Source organism: Palaemon carinicauda, chromosome 3, assembly GCF_036898095.1.
Source record: "Palaemon carinicauda isolate YSFRI2023 chromosome 3, ASM3689809v2, whole genome shotgun sequence".
NCBI lineage: Eukaryota > Metazoa > Arthropoda > Malacostraca > Decapoda > Palaemonidae > Palaemon > Palaemon carinicauda.
This window is the reverse complement of record NC_090727.1, coordinates 87,392,999-87,413,492: the sequence shown is the minus strand read 5'-3', so window position 1 is coordinate 87,413,492 and position 20,494 is coordinate 87,392,999. Positions and strand designations below refer to the sequence as shown.

Genomic DNA, 20,494 nt, shown 5'->3' with positions numbered 1-20,494 from the left:
GATAACTTCTAAAATGAAATAAAAAACTCTTAGCTCATAAAAGTGTAAACATATATTACTGGTCTCTACCCACCATCCTGTGTGTGAATCAGCTATATAATCACCGGCTAAGTTAGATATTGAAAAATGTTATTTTGATTATAAAATAAATTTTTGAATATACTTACCCGGTGATTATAAATTAAATGACCCTCCCTTCCTCCCCAATAGAGACGCAGTGGGACGAGGAGAAAATTGAGTCTTTGTTTACATTGAGAGCTGGGTATCTGGTCGACAGATGGCGCTGTTGGGCACACCCGCAACCTGTGTAGCGATCGCTGGCGAGTTTTTCCGTAGAGTTGTCTGTCGAGCAACAGAGTTGCAGCTATATAATCACCGGGTAAGTATATTAAAAAATTTGTTTTATAATCAAAATAAAATTTTTCATATTTTTTGATAATTTTTTGAGAAAATTCAGACATTTTCCAAGAGAATGAGACCAACCTGACCTCTCTATGACAAAAATTAAGGCTGTTAGAGCAATTAAAAAAAAATATACTGCAAAATGTGCTGGGAAAAAAATAACACCCTGGGGGTTAAGGGTTGGAAAGTTCCAAATTGCCTGGGGGTAAAAGGGTTATAACATATTAACCTCCACTTTTCATAGTAAAAGTACTGTCTTGTTAAAAAAACTTATCTACATTTTTATCTTAATAAATCTACTTAATATATACAATATTTAATCTAATGAACTTGAAATAAATTCTTTATTCCTCAACTATCAACTCGGTTGAGTCCCTTGTCAAGCTGGGAGGAACGTAGAGAGGAGAGGTCCCCTTTTTTGTTTCATTTGTTGATGTCGGCTACCCTCCAAAATTTGGGGAAGTGCCTTGGTATATGTATGATAAAATAAATTTGACATGCTTTTCGCTTTTAGATTTAGCTATACTGTATATTTATCTCCACTCTACTCACTTAGTTTACACACATTGGTAAATCTCTTACGGTAATATAGCATTTGAAACTTTCCAAATATATATTGCACTTACCACGTCAGCATGAAGACATATTTGCTCTAGAGGCCACTTTAAGGCCACTTTACTCGAGACAGCATTATCATTTTGAACAGTCACCTATATAAATATTATCGGTCATACTAACCTTTTCAAACCATGCAACAACATCTATTCTCCACTCCTCATTCAACTAATAGAATACTTGTATGTATTGACCCAGAATAAATTGTGAAACGGCATAGATACAGGACATAGTCTCCATTATTTATTCGGTTCCAGTTGTTCGTAAATCTTTACACTAACCTGCATTCCTTGGCAATTTCTAAAGCTTTTTTTTATTTTCTTGAATGTTTTTTAAACCATTTCCTGTTTTGTAATAGCCATTTGTTTCTTATTTTTATTCTTGATTGCCTTGCTCATCTAACATGTCTACAGCTAGTCTTCTCACTGGTTAGCAAATGCATTTTTATTATTCCTTGTAGCTTTTATATTTTGTAGTTTTCATGTTCATCCCACTTCATATTTTTCAAATCTCTTCCTACCCTCGTATACCAATGAAAAGTTCCTACTGTACCCAGAAATTCATGGTGAAGTTAGACAAAATACCCATTTATTTCACCACATGTTTCTTGAACTCTAAACCTTCAATTAATCCATTTTCACCTTTGTCAGGCTGGGAGGAATGTAGAGAGTAGAGGTCCCCTTTCTGTTTTTGTTTCATTTGTTGATGTCGGCTACCCCCCAAAAGTGGGTGAAGTGCCTTGGTATAGATATGTATGTATGTATTTTACACAAGTACCCATTAACAAACAGGCACTTTAGTACACTTAGGTTTACCTTAAATAATGATCTTGAAACCTTACTTTATACAAATTTTATACTTAGTATTACCCCTGTTTTGCAGATGATGATAGTATCGTTTTAAAAAATGCTACGTAATACCTACCCAAGTTGTGAGGCTATCAATCAAAGCTGCGTTCCAACTTATACTACAGTACTATCTTTTATATTGTCATCTCAATCACTACATTACATGTGAAACCTTTATTTCATCTTTTGAGTACAGTATGCATTCTTTTCAAGTATAGGGCGCATCTCTTCAAACACTTTTTATACCCAGGTCTACCAAACTTCATTTTTAATCAATTCCTGACATTCCCTTTTTCACATCTTAACCCTTTTACCCCCAACCTCTTTGGAAATTTCCAACCCTTAACTGGGGTTATTTTTTCCCCAGCACATTTTGCAGTATATTTCTTTTTAAATTGCTCTAACAGCCTTAATTTTTGTCATAGAGAGGTCAGGTTGGTCTCATTCTCTTGGAAAATGCCTGAATTTTCTCAAAAAATTATCAAAAATATGAAAAAAAAATTTTTCATAGCATTTTTTTACCAAGGGGGTAAAGGGATGAGTTTTGTGAAACGTACCAGTACGTCCTTTTGGGGTAAAAGGGTTTATATACACACACACTCCATTGGCTTCTTAAAGCTTAACCTATTTTAGAAAAATTATCCTGTAGGCCATGATTACAGCACTCCACATACTTGCTATGGGATCTAATCCAGTATTCTTGAAACATTTAGGGTAATCTGACTTCTTAAATCTTTCCACACTGATCTACTTTGCCAGAGCCAAAACATACCCATTGACCACCTAGTTATTCTTCTCACCCATTCCGTTGTACTTGAACTACCCTTCAATCTGCCTTTACTTCTTATATCCCTCCTAGACTTTGCAATCACATCTCTTCACTTTGGTGTTGACAGCATGTACTCAATTACAATATATTTTCATTCTTACGCTTCATTCTCATACTGCTCTTCAAATATCTTATCCACAACATTAGGCTGCTGGTTTTCAAGTCTGTTTCCATATGACTTAAGGACATTTTGTTTTGAAATCTTTATTCAAAAGGAACAATTTCTGTCTGGACAGATGAATAGGTGTTAGAAGAGGTAGAGCATTTCTGTTACACTGAAGTCAGGAGTCAAGTCGAGAGGCATTAACAAGGAGAAATAGTCTCCCCCAAAGTCCTCTTATATAATGTTGTATTAACCCTTTTACCCCCAGGCTATTTGTACGTCCTTTTGTTGGTAAAAGGGGTAATAAAAAAAGGGAAAGCCTTATGCAATATGGCCTAGGGACATTGGCTGTACAGTCAAGAAAAATGGAACACGACTTTGATAACGATGGTGGTACAGTTTGGTTTGGGTTGCTAATGTGGCAATGTAACTGTTAGGTCCTAACAGAGAGGAAAGATGCATGTGATAGTTTATTCAAAAAGACAGCGAGCTAATATACAGATAGTTGCGAACAAAAATTACAAAATTCAAACCAAACAAGACGTTTGATAGCAAACTTAAACAGGTTTATATTATTAGAGCAGGGGAGACCGAGAGAAAAAAAACTAACGTTAGTGTACGATCGTGAATGAAACACTTGCTATACACACCATGTTCTTGTTTGCCCTTTTTTTATAAGAATTGGATATGCAGACTTTGATGATCTATTGCATGATGTATTTTTATCACAATGTGCGTAAGTTCAAAGTTGGTGTACAATTATACTTACAGTACTTATATCTTTTACTAGATGTTGGCTTAGGCTGTCACATTAATTCGTCACCACAGGTCATACATTTTCATATGTTCACATTTATCATGGGATAATTATAAACATACAATTGTGCCTTTCACATATAATACCTGCTCATCTTAGTGTGAGATATAATAGTTAATTCACAGCAATCTATAACGCCACCCCTAACAAAATGCGTTCCATTGTCTACAATACGGCAGCCTGTGTTTCTGCATTTCAGAGTAGTATAGGCCATACTGCATATGGTTTTCCTTTCTCATCTATTTGGACATTATATTATAGGATCTTTGTTGCAGACAGTTTTTTTTTATGATGCTGCTACTTTTCTGTAAGGCCGCCTTGCTTCCTGCTTTGAATTCCACTGTAACAGAAATACCTTTCCTAAGACCTGTGCATCTGTCCCAGCAGGTTAATTTACTTGATCATTTGCTTTATATTTGATTTAAAATCACTTAACCCTTCTACCCCCAAAGGACGTACTGGTACATTTCACAAAACTCATCCCTTTACCCCCGTGGACGTACCGGTACGTCCTTGCAAAAAAATGCTTTTTACATTTTTTTTGCATATTTTTTATTTTTTTCAGAAACTTTAGGCATTTTCCAAGAGAATGAGACCAACCTGACCTCTCTATGACAAAAATTGAGGCTGTTAGAGCAATTTAAAAAATATATACTGCAAAATGTGCTTGAAAAAAATAACCCATGGGGTTTAAGGGTTGGAAAGTTCCAAATAGCCCGGGGGTAAAAGGATTAATAAACATTACTTAATCCAACACACATCTTGACACCATCTGTCAGCTTTACTATCTTGAACCACATATTTCTATGCAACTTTGTTGGTGGTTTACATATTTTTCATTAATCCTGTTCTGGTCATCATTAGGTTCATTTGGTTATACATGGATTTTCAAATATCTTAATCGGTACTAACCACCACCTCTTTCTCAGATTAATATCAATGCTTCACTTCCATAGATGATTGTCTTTTTAAAATCTATTCATGATGTAGTGGGCATTGGGGCTGTGAGGACAAGATATATTTTCTTTTCAATAGTTTTTACAATTGCATGTGATCACACAATGTACTTTCATATGCTCACAACTCTACCGTTAATGATAATCATGAAACTGACCTTTGTATTTATTTTATACAATTTTATACTGTTGATATTATCACTTGGTAAAAGTTCAGTATTATTGACAAAGCAGCAAATCTTAGTGCTTACCTAAATCAAAGTAATTATTATATGAAGTTACATTAAACTTAATACAGTACCCTATTTATCAATCTCAAACCGAAGCAATTTTTACATATGCATGTTACATTCCTTTATTACCTAGCCCTCTGCAACACACCATGTTCTAGAACAGGATCTGTACATTTACTTGACGGTTTTTTATACACTTGTACTCTTGTCAGATTCCTAATGCTCAAAATATTGCCTATGTTCCATTTAATCCCTTATTCTAGGTTCAAAATACATTTTTCTGCCCTCGCACTTGTTTCGTATTTTAATAACTGAAGTTACTTGTTCTACTGCTCAAGTTTTGCAACATTTTATATATTTCTTCAAACACTTAGTATTTCTATCCACTCCTAACCTTTTTGTTTTTATTTTTCCCATTCCCCACACATACACCACTAGATCAACTCAGTTTATACGTTTGCTTATTGGAGCTGTGCTGTTCCCTATCAGATCAATCATGCTTTACTTTGTCAATATACTTCTGAAAGCCTAGCACATCCCAATAAAAGGGCCTTGCTGAATACAATGTCCACACCCCCTCCATTCTGGGAAATGGCATAGCCTAAACACTTCTGTACTTTCATTCACACGATGCCCTTTCTCTCCGCAACTAAAGCATGTGCTGAGTGACCACCTTCATTAAACCCAATTTATTAAATCTTAAACCCCTTCCAGTTTGTCTTTCATCCTTTCTTGTATATCTTATGATACTTATTTCTACATTCTAGAATTCTGGGTATACAGTATAGTGTACTCATTTTGATTAGTGACACTTACAATTTCACGGTATTCTTCCTGAAATATTGCCATAACTTTTACTGGGTTGCTTGTCAAGAGCAAGTCTATATGCCTTCTATTATGAAACACACTTTTCTCCTTACTTTCTCATATATACACTATATCCATTTCTTGCATTCATATCAATTTTAATCTCTCAATTTTCCACTTTCCTGCATGCCATCCTATTTAATTTTTTATTTACCCATCTCATTTTATCCTTTTCTAAATGGTAAACACAGACATTGCTCACTAGAGTAGCCAAGAAATTCTTTATCAACACCCTTCAGTCATTTATATCTGTTTCCACACAGTATGTTTTCTTTACTAAAGTCGCCATTCTAATTGCTTATATCCTGTCTAATTTTGTCCCGTTCTGTCTTCTTGCAATTCTTTCTTCTTTGTGGTGTAACTGTAACGTGTCAAGCAAGAAGCTGTTTCTTTCCACCGCGATCAGTTATTTTACTGACAATAGCCAACATGAAGTCTCACTCATCATCTTAACCTTCTCCCTTCTCCCTTCTCATAGGCACTAGCAAGGAAGTCATCTTTTTACTGCATTCCTCCATTGATTTACCACCTTTCTGGGCTATTTCTATCCATGCACCATTGTAACGTATTTTATTGAAATGTCTTGGGTGCTTTAAAAAGTACAGTACTGTACTTCACTTGGAAACTTATTACTGTAGGTATTGGTTTTTTATAAAATGATAGCAGGTTTCAATTACTTTTTCCTGTTCAGTAAGGTATATAGGAAATGCAGAAGTACAGTAGCTTTTTAAGGCTGAAATCCATTTTGTGTGGAAAATCGCGTTGCTTCTTGTCTCTTGGAACAAATTCATAATGTAGAGTTGGGTGTTACTGTAATGTGTAGTGGTTGCACTTAATTCATTTTTCTCTCCTGACTTTTTACATTACTCCATCCATAAAGATGACAGTCAGACTTATCAAGTCTCGCACCCACTTCACCACAACACCAGTCACTCCCCTTACATGTTTCTTTAAACTTTCACTTTTCTAGCTTTTATTTTCAATGTATACAGTACCATACAATCTCATTTTGACCCAGCTTATACCTTCATAAATTTTTATCATATTTTTTTGGTATGCTATAATGCTTTTTATTCATTTTAATTTTCCACAAAACTGAATAGTAATCAACACGTGATCCACACACCCTCTTCAAAATCCACAGTTTCTCTCCTTAACAATTCTTCTTTTACCTTCCTTCCTTTGGCAATCAAAATCTTATCATACACCTTCCTTAGTATATCAAGTAACATTTGTCTCCTATAATTCCTACGTCACTTTTATCTATATATTCATTCATTCTTTCACTAACTTTGCATCCTGTAAGCTAGCAATTAAAAAACCCTGATAGCTATTTAATCATACTTATCACCAGTGCAGCATCTGGTTTGTAATATCCTCTCTCTTCCTATTTTTGAACCTGTTAATTACTTTAGTTATATCTTCAGCAGTCATTGACAACGTACAGATTTGGAAGTGTTGTGGCAAGTTGTAATCTGCCTGAACTGCAGGTCTCCCCTATAATTCACCGAGTCTGTACTCTGCATGTTGGTGCACTCTCCCTAGAGCAGGGGAACAATATTTCTTTGGTATTGGGCTGTATTGGATTCCCTGTTCTAGCCTTGAACAAGGAAGTCATTGGAGACCACATAGCACCTCCCCAAAAATAAGTTTTTCCTTCGTCAAAACTCCTTTTGTAGTCTTGCATCACTAAGTTCTGCCACTCTAGTATGCTTCACATTCAATTAATGAATTTTGTTCTATCTGACGTTAGTTTTTGTCATTTATTCAGTTACATTTGTTCATGATATATCTCTTCTAGCATTCCCAGTATATGCTTCAACTATCTGTTTGCTCATTCATTTGCTTAGTATCCATCCAGAAAATTTGCCCTGACATTCACCGAGATTACTCTTCGGCAGATGTATAATACTTATATCCTGAGATACTAGTTTCTCCTTTTTTTCTTTTCCATGCACACACTACTTCCATTCCTCACACTTGATCATATTCAAGCTTATGATGTTCTTTAATTTCCACAGCCTCATTCCATCTCTTATTCCTTTTCAAACATTTATATCTCCTCCCCAAATTTTCACTTCAAACTCATTCTGTTGAGTTTTTATCCATTATGGTGGTAAATATTAATGGTAATTGTACGATTAAATATGACCTGTGACCTTTGATTGATGGGATGTACTGCAGTATCCTTCACGAGAGACAAATTACTGACCTCTTACAAGGATATGTAATACAGTACAGTGATACCTCGGTACTCGACCATAATCCGTTCGAGATCCGTGTTCGACCTCCGATTTGTTCGAGTACCGAATTTTTTTTCCCCATAAGAAATAATGGTATATATTCTATTCCGTTCCCAAGCACTCGAACAGGCCCAAAATATTAATAAAACGTGTACCTAAACAACAATAATTATCTAAATGTGTATGAAATTGGTCAGAAAATCCTATAAAACAATTTTAAACCATTTACTGTACTAAAATAAAACAATTTTAAACCATTTTCTGTACTGTAGTGAACATACCTTTGAGCAGCGGTTCGATGGCATACAGGGATGGATGTGGAGAGGATGGAAGGGGGAGGTTACTGCTTGGAAGGAGAGTCCCCTTCCATGATGTGGCGGGGTAGTTCTCCTTCAGGAGTTGTTTCTCTCTCCAATGAAAGGGTGGGCAGATCTATTTCAGGGGTTTCTTCTCTTCTTTGTCTCTTCTTTGGAGGAGAAACAGGCTTTGATGTAGCAGCTTTCTTTTCTTTTGTGAAAAACTGGTCTATTGTTAATTGTTTCTTCCTCCTCTGCAGTATTCTTCGAAAATGATGAATACCTGTTCTATTACGAATACCTGTTCTATTACGAAACTTTTCAAACCAACCCCTGCTCGCTTTAAATGTAAATGAATCACTTTCACTGGTACTCGGACTTTTCTTCACTAATTCTTCATAGATATGCAACGCTTTTTCACAAATGAACGCTTCACTAACACTTTCCCCGGCCAACTGTTTTTCTTTAATAAATATTAAAAGCAACTTTTCCATCTCCTCAATCACTTGTGGCCTTTGCTTAGTTACCGCCGTAACTCCCGTTGCAACATTCGCCTTCTTAATCATTTCTTTATGCTTTAAAAACGTAGAAATGGTCGACTTCGCCATTCCGTATTCTACCGCTAAATCGGACACTCGTACACCATTCTCATATTTCGCTATAATTTCCTTCTTCAACTCGATCGTTGTTCGCACTGTTTTCCTCTTCTCCTTCCCCTTAACACTCATTACTTTCTTGGGACTCATTATGAAAGCTAAAAAAGCAATTAAAAGCACTGAAAATCACTAAATCACAACGAATGCTGATCGCGCGTTGTCTGAGTGACGCTCTCGAGAGAACTGATGCTTCCCGAACAAGCGAGAGTGGCCGAGATGGCGCGATCATCACAAAGCCCATGCGGTCGTCACGTGTTCGGCTGGTCGAGTACCGAATTTTTGGTCGAGCACCGCAGCAAAAATTTCTCGAAAATTTTGGTCGAACTCCGAATTGTTCGAGTATAGAGTCGTTCGACTACCGAGGTATCACTGTATAGCACTATGCTGGAACGTACTACAGCTCCCTTTGCTTTATTGATTCTCAATTTGATAAATATTCACCATTCTCCTACACATTCACTGCCAGACCAACCATGTCCAGTTTGTACATTTACTTCTTGGAGCCTTGCGCTTCCTGGGACAATATCCTTTCTGACCACAATTTTCATTCCCCTTCCACTCTGTGGAACCCAATTTTGCTGTGTGACATAGCCTATTACACTTTCTTTTGAACATTTATTCACACAATGCATTTTCTTTAGTATCTAGTGACCCTAAATTATTATTCTTCTAATGACCAAAGCTATTACATATAAATCGCCTTTTAATCTGACTTTTCTCTTTTATATCTCTTATGATTCTTTTATTTCTTATATGTGAGATGCCAGGCATACACAGTTCTATTTTTGCATTCTCTCACGCTCTCATTCCCGTAGTATTCATCCAGAAGGATTACTAGACATTCACTGGGTTACATGATATACTTTTTCCAGCACACCATCCCATTACAATTTTTCATTTACACATTTTTTGCTTTACAAATTTATAAACTCGGACATTGACGTGTACAGTGGAAAAAAATTCTGAACCAACACCATACTTTCATTTATATCCTTGACTGCATACGGTACAACTGTACTGCTTTCATAAAGTTTCCAGTCTATGCATGCACATCGTGTCTTATTTTCTCCACTTTTATCTGCTCTTAAGTTAATTTTTTGTCTTAATGGCAGCCCTTTTCATACTCGCCTATTCACTCATTCTCTCACAGATTCATAACTGTTCACTTACACGCATAATTGTCCTATACTGTAATAGCAAGCCAGTTTTCCTTCCGAAAAACTGCTAAATATTTACATAACTAATTTTTTTTTTTTTTTTTCAAAACTACTTTACATTTCTTTTCAAACTACTGTAATGTATACTGTACTTTATTTAGTAATGATATCTTAAGACTTTTCTTAAATTCTCTTTGATTTGCTCATTTATTTGCTTTCTTATCCTTACCCATTTGATCTCTTATTTGTTGGTGAATACTTTGTCTTTGCTTTTACGTAATTTTATTAAAACTCTGCATTTCGTGACATCTGCTTTTCTTAGTACCCTCGTTCATCTTCCTGCGTACTGATGTAGGAGTGTCTCTCTCCTTTTTCTGCATCTCCTTTCCTTCTAATTTCTTCACTTCCTATGTTCTCTCTCCATTACAGTATCTCAGCTATTTTCAGTTAACCTTTCACTGTTTCCTCTCTTAACCTGTCATCCTCAGTCATTCACTTTTCTTCCTCAACCTTTCATTCTCAACTACTCTCCTCCTCAGTTCTTCCCTCAAAGCATTAGTTTCTTCTTCCGTACTGCTTGATTTCCTTTGCATACATACATATACCAAGGCACTTTCCCCAATTTTGGGGGATTGCCGACATCAAACAAATGAAACAGAAAGGGGGACCTCTCCTCTCTACGTTCCTCCCATCCTGACAAGGGACTCAACTGAGTTCGGGTGGTACTGCTAGGTGTGCCACAGCCCACCCTCCCACATTATCCACCACAGATGAAGCTTCATAATGTTGATTCCCCTACTGCTGCTGCCTCCGCGGTCTTCCAAGGCACTGGAGGAAGCAGCAGAGCCTACCGGAACTGCGTCACAATCACTCGCCATTCATTCCTATTTCTAGCACGCTCTCTTGCCTTTCTCGCATCTATCCTCCTATCACCCAGAGCTTCCTTCACTCCATCCATCCACCCAAACCTTGGCACTTATAATGCTTAGCTAGCTTGCTCGCTCTGTCATAGCAAATACAGAGAGAAGTCTGTGGTTCTTGGGGACCAAAATCAGCCAACGCTTACTTACTGGTATTTTCTACTTAACCTTTTTACACAATGCACTCAATGACATACATACTGCATTCACTTTCAAACATATAATTCTATGAAACAAATTTCCTCCACTTTCTGAATATGACACTGTATATTATTAAAAGTAGATTAATATTTACTTCGCTCAATGAAGCTTCTAAATATATACAATCCTCAGTCCAATGAATTTCAACGAAATTCCATAATCATCAATCTTACGATACACGCTTGTGCATTTTTAAACCTAGCAACCTTGGCGCTCCAATATAAAATTTAATTGCATTGGCAAATGGTTCCCACTATTAGTACATTTCAATAGTATTTGTTTCTACATGTACTGCATACAAATCTTTGTCTTCTAATAGGGTTATGCATTCGGTGTAGCTAGAACCGAGATGTTAAAAATAAGGTGGTGTCTGTAGTTACTGGTTGGTGATAACGAAGTCTCCCCTTCCTGCTGTGATACTGAGTAGCCACTTTATCTGCCGGAAATTAGAAGTACTGTACCCCTGGTGCTGTCAACTGACATTTTTAATCTTTTATTTCTTTTTCTTTTAGATAATTATTGGAAATTTTTTTATACAAAGGATATTATTGAAGACGAACGATTTTTCTGTTTTCTAGACATTTGTAGCTGACTGACAGTGGTCTGTGTATCCTGCACATATAGTGTCTTGTTCCTGTTTGACAGCATTACTGTTACTGTTTATTTCCTTATGCGTGATAGTAGCAGCTACTGCTGCCGAGTTGAAAGGGAGGGTTACTGCCCTTCATATTGTCAGAATTTTCTTGTGTACAGAAGGTTTTAGAGACATATCTCCTGATATGATAGTGCTGCCTCTTCATAGAGTACCTAGGATCTCTCTCCTCATTATGTCTTTGGCATCAGCCAGGATGCTAGACAACTTCGTCTCTTCACTCACTGCCAGTCGGAATGGAAGTGTTCCACCCTTCTTTTCTTCTTTTTGGACCAAGGCCTAGAAGACTGATTGATAGGGGTTGCGTATGTTACGCTACCGTATCTCTCCTAGTGGGAGAGACAGTACTGCCCCATGGACTTGCTTCACCAAAGACGAAAAATAAGACAGGACAATGCAGAGGACACTTGAGAGTGCTCATTTTACTTATGACAAGCATTTCCTTACATGCTCATGTGCACCAACTAACATACTAATTTATGCATGTGTAACCTTGCATTACTTGTGTTTGTGCTCATGCCTCTGCACCTGCTTTGTTTTCGCTCGCACTCCTTCACCCTTAGCTGTTTGCATGCCCATTAGAGCATTACTAGGTGTGTGCCTCTTCCTTGGCTTGTTCAAGCGCCCATGAGTTCTCTCCTGTGTGTTCTCGTGCTCCTACAGGAGAGAGCCCGCTCCTACAGGAGAGAGCCCTCGCATGTTTACTCCTAGCCTAGTTTATTCTCCTACTGAACTGTGCCCTTCTACAGCAGGGCCCTCATGCAGAAGTGTACCCCGGCCTATACATTCACCTTGTGAGAACGCATATTCTGCATTTCAAACCAGTGTTATAGCTTGGCTAGTAATGATGATAGTAATAATAATAGGGGGTCAGCAGGTTAGGTTAGCAAATCGAGCTCGTCCACGGGACAAGAAGCATCTCACCTAGGATAGGTTACTCCAGAATGAGAGGTAATGTCAAGTGGCCTTATTAACTTTTTTTCTTTCCCCTTCCTTGGGATGCAGTAGTCACTGTGCTATATGCTGGACTAGACAAAGAATGCAGGTTAAGATCCACATGATCAAGCATTTTTTCGAAGTACAGTAGTAAGTTTGTTTAGAAGCTTCTCTCCCATCTTTCCAAACGAGGGGGTGGATAGAAGTGTGTGCATCCATGTTCTCATATGACCCTACATTTAGACAGCATATCCCCCACACAGATATAGGTTCTTCCCTTGACCTTATACCAGGCCATGGTTGTAACCTAGTGGCTAATTAGGAATTAGGAGTCAGGGCTTCATTGTCACCAGCCAGTAACTACAGACACCTCGTTATAGATTTTAACAACCAAGTTCAAGCTTTGCTGAAAGTATACGCCTTTTAAAGGACTTGGTTTTTGTATAGTTAAGGAAAATAAAAATTTACTTTTGAAATTTATTCTACAATCATGGGTAAATCTCCAGTACAGTGTAGCATTTTTTTATATGAAATCCTCTCGCTATTTGGTCCACATATCCCAGATTTATTTGGGTCTGCTTTAAGGAGAGTTCATTCCCCCTTTTGATAATAATTGGTCCAAATAAAGATGAATTAGTAGTCTCTCTGAATTACAAGTCTGTAATCTTTTGCATACATCATGCTACTAATCTTAAGTCTATTCTGGGACTTGCTTCTTTTCTTATTCATCCATTGTATATGATCGCATACTTTAGATTAATCGACAACTTCCGTTAGTCCACCACCTTTCCTACCATTCATTACTCCATCTTCCTGATGTTCATATACCATCATAAACCATTGTTGCTTATATTCAGACCCAACCATTTTATTTTTCATTAAACATCAGATGATTTTGGCATCACTCGCTCCTTAGAGATTTTTGACAATCAGACGTAACATTTTATTTTCTTGACCCACTTTACCACAATACTAGTCTCACCCCTTCCTCTTAACAATTGCTCACTTCCATCTTGAAAACCTTTAATTACCCTCACAATCTCAGTCTGTACAGTATCATGTAATCACAATTCCACTCGGTTATCTTTTTTTTATCAATTCTTTATAATTTTTTTATGTATTTTTGCCATAATTCTTTCCATTTCCACAGTGCTGCATCATAACCAACACATGATCCACACACCCTCTTCTTCTTAACCTAGTGTTTCCTCCCTATACCAGTTATGTCACCTGTCTTGCTTTAGCAATTAAAATGCTGTACCATATGCCAAGTAATATTTGTCCTATTTAATTCTTACAATCCTTGTTCAACTTGACAACATAAATTCACCAGTCTTATACCCATTGACAACAATTTCTTTTTTTCCCACAAACTTTACTTACTTTACTTTGAGGGCTGCTTATCTGGTCCTGTACAGTAGGGGGACCCTACTCTCTACAGGACCTTCACGGTCGTTTTATGGTGTTTATTCGGGAGCTCTTAACATTTCACAGTGCGTATTAATTACTTACAGTTTGATCATCACTGTCAAAACACTCGCAGAATAAGAAAGTGTTCAGTTTCCTCTTGAAAGCCTTAATATCTTCAATTATTCAGATGTCTCATGGGAGCCTATTGTATAGTCTCGGAGCCGCATATGCTTACAGTAGACATGTATCTAGGTTATGATAGTTTGAAACCACCTGTAACAATTCTCGTGTCAGGACGATTTGTTATCTGCATCTTTGCATCGTGTGGACATAGAAAATCTTATTGGTCATTCAGTTATACTTCTCACCTGTGCAGTGCAGCATCTGACTTATCATCTACCCAGTTTCTTCCATTTCATCAGCCTCATACTGGAATCTTATATCCTCAGCAGTTACTTCCATAAAGCCTTTTCAGTTTTACATTTTAGTCCCTGCCTCTTTCTCTTTTTTCTTTAACATTCAACCTGTTGCATCTATTAGTTGAGAAATTCACTTGATGACCCAGAATAGCATTTACATTGAGCATCCTCTCTATTTGTGTTTATTAACATGTAGTTTTTGCTCATTAATCTTTTTCTCTGCATTTAATTTAATAATAAATCACCCTTATTTTATCCACCTTTACCTGTGTGTTTTCTGCATAGGTACATGCCTGCGTATGATCTTTTCTGTTGGTATAACCAAAGCTTTCATTTCATCTTACCTTTTTAACAATTTTAAAACTTTTTTTCTACATTCTCATTCCTATGAAAAATTACTAGAATTAATGAAATTTGGTAAAGCTACCCAGCAACTGATTTCATCTCTTTTAATACCATCCCTCCTCACTTATTACATTCAATGCTCCATTGTCACACACTGTTTCAGCTTATGATTAACAGGTTTATTTACCTCCAGCCACTGCTATTCTCACTATTAGTTACATCCTTCAAAGCAATGTCTGAGACTTTTTGTCCTGTAGTGGAATAGAATCCTCAGCATTTATTGTACTGTATATGCCTTTATCATCATCATGATCAGCCATAACTAGGCCTTTGTAGGACAAAGGCCTCGGATATGTCCTTCCAATCCCGCCTGTTCATGGTCTTTTTATGCCCGTCTGTACTCGTAAATTTTGTAAGCTCCTCAATCCATTGTCTTCTCTTCCTTCCTCTGTTTCTTTTGCAATCCCCAGACTATTATTTTATTCTTAATATCTTTATAGTCTGTCATTCTTATTATATGTCCTGCCCATGTCCATTTCGTTTTCTTGCATGTAAGAATATCCCCTACTTTAGTCTGCTCCCGTATCCTTGTTGCTATTTTTACCAAGTGTTATTCCCATCATTCGTCTTTCCATAGCTCTTAGTGTGTATTTATTCGATTTACCGTAGCCGACATCAAAGGGGACCTTTCCTCTCTCTCCTCCCTCTGCTCCTCCCAGCCTGAAGAGGGATTCGGCCGAGTTTCGCTGGTACTGCTAGGGTGAGACACACACACACACACACACTTTGTGTTATAAAGTACAGTAGGGTTATAATACTCATTATGTTAAGAAACAAGAATTTTGACAATTGCTGGATAATAGGCAAGTTTGCTTACGCTTTATTTTTTTTTTTTTATGAGAGGGCGTTTGTTCTACTGGTCGTCTCGTCGATCTTTAGTTCATGTTTACGCTTGATTGATATTTGACAAAACATACAAAAAACGGAATTTGACGTAGGAAAAATCTATTTTTGGGTGAGATAGCCATTTCGTCCTGATGAAGGTTCCTTCGGGCAGCTTACTACTGTATATTTCTGTGATATTTTTGTAAATGCGCGCGCTCTCTCTCTCTCTCTCTCTCTCTCTCTCTCTCTCTCTCTCTCTCTCTCTCTCTCTCTCTCTCTCTCTCTCTCTCTCTCTCTCTCTCTCTCTTTCTACCACAACACATCACTAAACTGGTATTTAGCCCATAGGTTTGCCTACTAAGTCATCAGCAGCCATTCACTGGCCCTCCCTGGTCCTAGGTTGGTTGGAGATAGGCCTTGGACGCTGATCATATTGGTGTATGGTCAGTTTATTTTCAAGTTGATATCTACCTGGTCGTTAGGGCGAGTTCCATGTAAGAGATTGTTTGTAGATCTTATTTCTTTCTCTTTAATTTTTTTTGTAGTTTATATTCGAAATATTTATTCTAATGCCATTACTGTTCTTAAAATAGTTTATTTTAATTATTTTCTTGTGGTTTCCTTATTTCCTTTCCTCACAGGGGTAGTTTACCTGTTGAAGCCCTTGGGCTTATAGAATCTTGCTTTTCCAACTAAGGTTAATCACAGATTTAACACACTCAAACCTCCAAATGGTTACTGGCTACTTCCACACACGACTCCTTCGCTGTTGCCTCTGTCTTCTGTCCCATCTAAGCTTGAACTGACCTCTTCCCTGAGCTGGATATATTCCTGGCATTCCATGCAACTTTTTTCTCTGGTATATTTAGCAGTATTTATACCTTTGAAATGGTGCTTTGAGGAGCATTTCACTGGGCGAAATGGTGCTTGAAGGAGCATTTCACTGGGCGACACAGGTCCCTCGCCCAGAAATAGATTTTTCCTTCGTCAAAATCCCTTAACTATAGAGAATTGTATACTGTATAGTTTTTGCATTTTAATACTTGAAAATTGCAGGTTTTACAAGCATTTAATGCAGGACATTGTCAAATTCTCTCTCTCTCTCTCTCTCTTTTTCTTGTCATTGTTTTTACGGGAGCATTAAGCTTTTTCATGACCTTACGTCAATTTTTTATAGTATATGTATCTCCTGGCATTTTTTATAGTACTTTGTATCTCCTGGCATTTTGTGACATGCCTTTTTTTCTTTCAACTATCTTTGTTCTCTCATTTCTGTGTTCTTGAATTTGTTATTATTATTACTAGGTCAGCTACAACCCTAGTTTGAAAAGCAGGATGGTATAACACCAAGGGTTCCAACAGGAAAAATATCCCAGTGAGGATAGGAAATAAAACTTTATTTTTAGTTATGAACATTAAAAATGAAATATTTTAAGAACAGTAATAACACTAACATGTTATTTTTATATAAACCTTAAAAATACTTTCTTCACGAAGAATCATTTTAATTGTTTTCATATATTTTGTAGCTTTATTTCTTGATCAAAGTATTGCTTTTGATGCAAAATTCTCCATTTCATGAAACTATTGATTTAACAAATTTGTCATCATAAATGTGAAACTATTGATTTAACAAATTTGTCATCATAAATGTTTTTAAGTTGTCAAGTGACTAAAACGTTTTAGATTAGATTACATGTTATTAAGAATGTATTCCCAGTAGTTTTAACAGGGAGAAAAGTCTGCCTTTACTAAATGAATTTCTTGGTTTTAATAATACATTCATTTCATTTTGTGTTGTTGATCTATTTCTATGAAAAAATAGGACATATTTGGCCTTAGAAGATGCAAATAGTCTTTTACCCATTTTGCCCCTATTTACTGTATGCATTTAAAGTGGGGCTAATATATGTATTTCTTAATTTACAGGTAATGGGTACTTAAACAAACGTCTGCGGAGTCAAGAGGATCGGCAAAACCAAGAAATAAATTATAAACGCTGGTAATCCAGAGCGGACGTAATTTCAAAACTGGACGCACAAATGTATAAAATAATTGACTAGTTTTTTTTTTTTTTTTTTTTTTGCAGCAGCTGTGCTTATGTCAAAAATAGCAATACAAATCAAGTGTGTAAGAAATGGAAAAAAAATAAAAAGTAAAAGTGTGAAATATTTAATTTTATTTACACCTTCTTACAACAATGGCTACAACAAATTATATATTAATCATGCTTCCAGGAAAAATGTATTATTGAAACAAGTATGGTCAAGTCATGTCCCAAAGTGTAGGTCTAGCTGCCAAGAGTTGCCATATATCATATTTTTTTCTATTTTGTGGACATAGTTTTTAAACCTTTCCCTACTACCAGGGAACAACAGGCGTCAAAGGTCCCTCCTTTCATCATTTTCCTTCCTGCCCTCTTCCACAACCATCCGGATTTGGGACACGTGTGCAACACTTGACTGAAAATAAACGTATATATAGAAAATGGGATTAACAGACTACTTCCCACACAGTGTGTGGGTGTTATGTGAATATGAATAGTTATCCACAAGGCACATTAACATACCTATAAGCAGCCGACCAACACCATATAATGTTACAACTATTCGTATTTTGAATGTCTCCATAATAACATTTAAGGCCAATGTAGTGACATGACATTAAATATATATTTCATCTAATGTAATATAAAAATAACTAGTTATGCCTAAAATGCTGATATACAGATGAAGTGCAAACCAACTATTGTTCATTATGAAGTCACAAGTATTAGAACTATACATAATACTGCATTGTAATATTTAAATTGTCATTAATCATTACAGGAAACCTATCAGGGAAAAAATGTGGTAGAGATAAATAATGGCATACTTTGGATATATTCTCACAAAAGGGAAAACATTGCTTAATGTCTTTTAAGTTCAAACAATACCAGAGATTTGATGATCTTGCAACAGGAATTTACTATCTTTAAGAATTTAAATACATAGCATATATCCTAAACAAACATTACTGGGTAAGAGTTGCAATTTCATCTAAGGAGTTGAAGGTACATGGTGTTTATAATAGGTCAGACTACAGTCCTTTACTAACATGGCAATGGAGTTAAGCTACTGAAGAGTTCTGGAAGGGATATCTTTATAGTTGCTCAAAGATTATAACTTATAAAACCAGAAATAAATGTGTGTTTAATAGCTCATGAAGACTGTATTGCAAGTCTTAACTGAGGATAGGAAAGGCTCTATCTGGTTGTTGTATTGATATATCTGTGGTAGGCATGTCAAATCCGTCCTGTGTACAAAATCTAAAAAATGGTGTCCCTAATCAGAGTACTAAATTTTTTATACCAGGCTTCTGCCAGGATGAAATGGGGAGAATATGAGGAGGTATGACTGTTGTACTACAACGTACAGTTTTTAGAAGATGGAAAATATCAATTTTGTGTTCAATTACTTAAGGGAAAACAAAATGTTAGGATCTGAATCTGTGACAGAAACACCACAGTCAGTAAGAAAAAAATGGTTTTTGACTCGTGCCAAATGTGAGAAGTACAATCATTGTTAAAAAAGGATTGCATGAGAGAGGAAGGGGACCGAAAATTAAGGTTTCAACCCAAATGCCCATAAAACTAAATAAGGGAAACAGAAATAAGTAATATATCAAATGTGGAGAGAATATTGATGATCCAAACTGTGTGCACTAATGTATGTGATAAAGAAAGAGCGATAACAATAAAACATACGATAGTCCTAGAATATGTATGTGAAAAATGGAGAGCAAACTTTAATGATATCACAAACAAAATTGTAAGTAATGAAACCAGGTACTAGGGAGGTAAGATTTGAGGTAGAGTTGAAATATTGTGAATTGTATAACTAAGGACAATAAGATTTTTCAAATAGGCCTACTACAAAAGGGGAATAAATATGAAAGGATACAATGTATAAAACAATACTATTGGATATTGACTATGAGGCTAAGAGTATGGTCATGGATGTAGCTATATGCATATCCTGCATTAAAGGTGTGGAGACTCGGTTCAGTACAGAACTGTATACCAAATGTAATGCATACATGAACATAGTGTCACTAATCTTAATAGGAATTCTTTTTAATAAGAATTGAAGCAAATTAGGCAGAGGAAAGTGGATGACCTAGTTTTTGTGTATCAGTTCTTGGAAAGGGGAAAACGTTTCTGTTGTCTTTGGGGGAAAAAAATGCCAGAGATTAAAATGATTCTATTAAGAGGAGCAAATGTATCAGAGGGAAGTGAATGACCTAGTTTTTGTGTATCAGTTCTTGGAAGAAGGAAAACGTTTCTGTTGTCTTTGGAGAAAAAGCAATTGAAAGAATGAGAGAGATTGGTTGGTAGCAGAGGTGAGTTATAAACGAGATTGTGATCCCAGTAGTACCAAAGTTGTGTCATGAAAGAACATCATGGTGACAGTAGCATCAGAGATGTGTTATGAAAGAGATTGGGTGCCAGCAGAGGTGAGTTATAAAAGAGATTGGGTGCCAGCAGAGGTGAGTTATAAAAGAGATTGGGTGCCAGCAGCAATAGAGGTGTGTGGAAGGCAAAGTAGTAAACACTAACGGGAAATGAAACAAATGGTGGTGGAATCTGGAATCAAATGCTTCATACAGCTGTATAGCCAGAAGAAGGTAGTAAGATGATAACTACCAAACCTGTGAGGAATATAA

The 20,494-nt window shown here is 36.5% G+C and overlaps 1 protein-coding gene and 1 long non-coding RNA gene across 6 annotated transcripts in view; one reads left to right on the top strand and one right to left on the bottom strand.

The window, feature by feature from the left end:
- LOC137638366 (uncharacterized) overlaps window positions 1–17,900 on the top strand; it is a 96,042-nt gene extending 78,142 nt beyond the window's left edge. For all 3 annotated transcript variants that reach the window (XM_068370399.1, XM_068370398.1, XM_068370397.1), the window contains one exon: window positions 17,720–17,900. The gene's annotated coding sequence lies outside the window, so the exon portion shown is untranslated. The remainder of the gene's footprint in view (window positions 1–17,719) is intronic.
- A 52-nt stretch (window positions 17,901–17,952) lies between these two features.
- The window catches only part of LOC137638368 (uncharacterized), a 43,142-nt gene continuing 40,600 nt past the window's right edge, over window positions 17,953–20,494 (bottom strand). For all 3 annotated transcript variants that reach the window (XR_011044119.1, XR_011044118.1, XR_011044120.1), the window contains exon 8: window positions 17,953–18,252. This is a non-coding gene — a long non-coding RNA (uncharacterized lncRNA). The remainder of the gene's footprint in view (window positions 18,253–20,494) is intronic.